The sequence below is a fragment of the Octopus bimaculoides genome, chromosome 12, assembly GCF_001194135.2.
Source record: "Octopus bimaculoides isolate UCB-OBI-ISO-001 chromosome 12, ASM119413v2, whole genome shotgun sequence".
NCBI classification, from domain to species: domain Eukaryota; kingdom Metazoa; phylum Mollusca; class Cephalopoda; order Octopoda; family Octopodidae; genus Octopus; species Octopus bimaculoides.
Window position 1 is genome coordinate 20,580,318 of NC_068992.1, and position 5,631 is coordinate 20,585,948.

Below are 5,631 nucleotides of genomic sequence, written 5' to 3' on the forward strand. Positions count from 1 at the left end.
CACACACACACACGCACACACACACACACATACGCACACACACACACACACACACACACACACACACACACACACACATACAACACACACTAAAGCACAAGCGCGAAAACACGCATACATTTAATGATTGTGTACACATACAAGATTCTAAACAGACGCAAATTTCTATACATATGTGTACAAATATCACACACACACACACAGACACGCTCATATTCACACGTTATATATGCAACCATATGTTGAGTGTATTCAAATTTATGCTCGGTTCAATGTGTATGCGTGTGCGCACGCTCGTGTGTATGTCTGTATGTGCGTTCGTGCGCATAAGACCACACATTATCCTAACCCTGTAGGAATATTTTCCCAGAAGTTTATGAGCATCCTTATTATTGTTGTCATATTTATGGTCATCGTTGTCATTTACAATATCATTATTATTATTAGAATTTATATTATCATTGTCATTTCTATTTTCTTTATCAATCATTCCTATTATTTGCTATGATTTTAGTAATATTGTGAAATAACTGTTTCTACATTTCGCACAGCTACTTTCATCAGTAGCCTGTCTTTTTGCCTCCTGAGTTGAATAAAATAGTTCTAGCACGTCGGAGAAAATCCATATTTGACATCATATTTTGAGTATTTAATTCCTAAGTGATAACTACTAAGACACTCGTTCAATTTTTTTCTTTGTAATCGATACCCAACAGCACATGCCCACATATGCATATTCCCACACGCACACTCGCACACACACGTACACACATACATACACACACACACACACGTATATAACACTCACATGTATATCCATTGCTATATATATGTATACATATATATAGTTAATTCCATATATGTTTATGTGTGTGTGTGTATAAATACTACACGCATATATAGACACACGCGCATATATAGACACGCACACGCACTCACACACACATAGATAGATAGATAGATAGATATATAGATAGATAGATAGATAGATAGATAGATAGATAAACAATAATGAATCTCTGATATGTAAACAGTAGCTGCACGACATCGTGAAGTATGTGTGCCACCTAAATGTGGCTGACCCATTATGGGACGATGCTACTATAGTTTATAGCCCCAGGAAGATAGCTCCTCCAGCTGGCTAACGACACACTGTCTGTGCCCGAACTTTGTAACGGAAAAATAAATTGACCTGTCAATATGTTCAAGTCTTGCATTATGATTATTTGTGTATTAAAAATGTATTAAAATATATTAAAATATATTAAAATATTATTGTCAAAAGATGTATCAAAATGTACAAAAATAATATTGTCGTAAATAACGGAAAGAAAATTATCAATGCAGTCAGTCTCAAAGCATCATTCACTTAGACATTACAAACACTGAACATTCGAAAAAGTAAGTGAATTACAATAAAAATATACACGCAAGTCTACTTATATGCAAATAAGTACTACAACAACTTTTCAATTTTTATTAGTATGTCTATATAAATATATGCATACATACACTGACACATGTATATGTTTATATACACACACATATGTATATGTGTGTGTGTGTGTGTGTGTTTGTACGTATGTATCTCCGTATGGTGTACATGCGTTCACTGCAATGTGTGTGTTTGTGTGTGTGTGTGCGTATACCCGTGCATGTGTGTGTGCGTGCTTAAGATTGAATTGTTCTTTGCTCACTTCATCTGAAATTGTTTCGATACTAATTCTTTTTCTGAAACTAAATGTGTTTTCAGTAACTTTAAAAAAAATATTACTTAATTATCTGAATTTTCCGGAAAATGTTCCATAAAAATGAAATACAAAATGCTTTTTCTGTGTAACACCCATCAAGGAAACACGTGCGAAAAATTTAGAAAATTTCAGGAAATGATTAAATGTAACGCAACCCATTACACGTTTTGAAGCATCGTTACATGCCTTGGAGGTAATATAACATCATGACACTAAATCACATCCACATCTTTGAGCTTCAGAAGATAAAAAGTAAATATAAAGAAAGAAAACCTAATTCATGTGATGTTACGTAAATTATTTAAGAATCTCCAGAGATTCCATTGTATAGAAAAAAATCCATATTTTATATGTAGAGTTTATTTTCGTTCTAGAAAAAAAAAATTCCATTCTACCCTGCATGTTTTTTTCAACTAATTAATTTATGATATCTATGACATTAATTCTTAAATACTAGAATAGTTCTTAAAATATTGCATTATAGTAAACTTTAAATAAAATTTATCACTAATGTAATTTTATATGTTATGTGTAGGTTTCTCAACTCTGAGCCATAGATGTTGAGAAGTTTTAAGTTAAGTTCTTTCTGCACTTAATTTCTACATTGGCAATAATGTGGTAGAGGAATATATCAACGCGTTTGTAATACTAGCATCAACGCGTGATTTTTATGGGTGACAACATAATCAAATTTACCATTTTTTAACAGAATGTGCAACATTATATGAATAATCGTTTTCTATATCATGTATATCGCTTGATAAAAAACTGGCAGCTTTTTCTTATATCTTATTTGTAATAGGAAAATATATTCAATTAGCAATGTTTTTCAGTACAAACGAAAAGCAATAATTCTGGCGTGTGATGAGGATCTACAAAATACATTCGCTTTCCCAACGTCTAATGGGCAAAATCTTCTTGGGTAGCAATATATGTATCAAATTTGAAGTTTGCTACGCGCACACACACACACGCGTACACACACACACGCACACACGCACACAAACACACATATTTAACTACTCACGTGCTGTTAACGATTTATTTTCCTTCTTTGGACTTTCGCTTTCACCTTTCTGACGAAGAGCTATGCTCGAAATATCAAATTATTTTCTTTCACCGAGCGCCAAGCGAATGTACTCCTTGTACACATCCTGTTGTTCTCCGTTAATTACATTCGTTTATTTGAATTGACTATATGTGTGTGTGTATAAGTGGTGTGATCAATAAGTATCCGGACTATACCCGGAGTAAAGCTGTTTGCAACAGATTAGACCTTGAACTCTGCTGTGCATGTGCAATATGGTTTAACGTTCTAGCGCACTTCCACTGTTTTCAGCAATGCTTGGAAAGAAGATGTGTAGTGTGTGATCATCGCACTAACCAAAACAGAAATTTGAGCCGAGAATTTGCATCAAAGTTGGCCAAATGTTTGGCAATACCTGCTCAAATACCTACGCAGATTTGTTTTAAAGTTTTCACCGTCCTCGGCACAATCAAGGAGAACTTGTACAACTGAAACCCGAGTGTATTTACTGTTAGCTGAAAGCAGTTTTGGCGCAAACTTGGGTGACATAATCACATCTTCAGAGATAATGGTATGAACTGAACCGTAACTAATCTGCACTTCCTCTGATTCGATGATTTCCCATCATAGCTGCATGCACATCTGTGATTTTGTCTCAGTTCTGCTGATTTCTGGTCTCCTGAACTGTTCGTCAATATCGGCATTTTTTAGGTTGTCTTAGAAGCGTCTGAACCACTCGTACACGTGTGTGCGGCTCATAAACTCCTCTCCATACACTTTCTGCAACTTTGCGTAGGACTCTGAACAGGAATCACAATGACACCTTTCTGTCATTGCGACGATCACACGCTACACACATTCTTTCCAAGCACTACTGGAAACAGAGGAATTGAGCTCGGACGTTAAATCAGAGATCAAGGTCACTCTTTACCCAGCGACTTTACTTTGGACCCCGCAAAGTTTGGAGGTTATCTTTGAAAGGTTAACCGAAAAAAAGCGACCGCAGTACTTATATTTTGAAAGGCTGGTACTATACGACATTTATCCAGTATTCCAAATAGTGGAACCGAACCAGAGACCATTTGATTGGAAAGCAACGTCTTCTCGGCACTCTGCTTTAACGGCTATAACGTCCCCAGCAATCGCAATATTGTCCAATACGTCGTTAAACCGAGCAAATCGTGTTGATCGATGGAAGACAATTCTAAAGTGTTGTAGATTTAAATAAATTTCGAAATTATATAGTTGCCTCTTTGTCTCAAAACTAGACAATTTTTGACACCAACACTAAAATAATAACCTGAACGGAATACCAACACAAGCAATTATTTAAAATATATTCATGTATCTCATAATGGCTGAACGGGCTGCAGCAATGAAAGAAAGTTTCTATTTATGTATAAACGAGTGGAAATAATTATCTTAAAATATAATTATGGAGTGTTCAAACGTTAGTAGTTTTCAATATACCTAAAGAAAAAAAAAGTTAAGCTCGAAGAAAAACGATTTCCTATAATTCAATAACTGGCTTTTTAATTGAAACGTGTCTTTGAACGAATTGCATGCTACTCTTTTATCGTTCAGTATACATAATTCGAACCCGTACTGTAGTGATAAACTACAATATTGGGTTATATATAAAATATACTACAATTACTTGCGATATATGAACCAGTCATCTATCTCATAACCGCTTACGCAATGTCCCGTATTTTTTTTAAAAAAACAATATTTACCGATATTACTGATAAAATGATGTACGCAATTAATGCTAACAATTTTTACTCTTGGAACAAATATTTGCCCTGCAATGTTTTCCAGAAATTTCATAAAATATACACGTGTTTGCTATGTTTCCAAAATAAAAGAATATTATATTTTTCTAATATAAACCGAAAAAAAAAGAATATAAAAAGATATCAAGCGTGTGGAATATTCCAATATATTTGAAATTCAAATTTTCCGTACAGAGTTTGAGGTGACATAAAACCAACTTAAGCGCTACTTGCAAGTAAAATTTAGATGTTGTATACGTATGTGTATATATACATTCACACGTAGATACATAAACACACACATAAATATGTATATATGAATACGTGTGTATGTCTGTGTGTGTCAGTGTGTGTATGGATATATATATATAAATATATATATATATATATATATATATACATATATATATATATATATATTACATATATGTGTGTATGTGTGAGTAATTATATATATATTTATGTACTCATATTAAAGAGAAACATATTGAACTTCATAATCAATCTCTAATAGAAAAATGAATAAACACATTTAAAAAGTAAAAATAGTATTAAAAATATTTTAAATAGCTATTTTTTTAATCTAAATTTCTTTTAGTGACTGAAGAAAATTAAATTTTGTGTCTCTATTTTCTGTGAATATTTCATGGTTCACTAGTTTATTTAAAACCGGAATGATGGCTGGGGAAATAACGTTTAGTCTATGTATATGAAGAGGTGTGTGTAAGAGAACATGTTATGAAATTTAAAGCATAATTACATACTGGGACACTTTGTAAAGTCGCTGATTAGCATAGTCAGTATAAAGCTCAGTTATTCAAACAAAGTGCGTAGTAAAAGTTGTGATATCAAGACTAATATATGTATTGTGATTAGACTCCATAAGCATCTATCTACTACAAAAGTTTATTGAAAATTTTAATGAAATTCTACTATATAGACTAAACTAATATTTATGTATGCATACAAACATGCATATGTGGTTGTAAATACGTGTGTACGCATGTATATATGTTTGGATATATATATATATATATATATATATATATATATATATATATATATATATATATATATA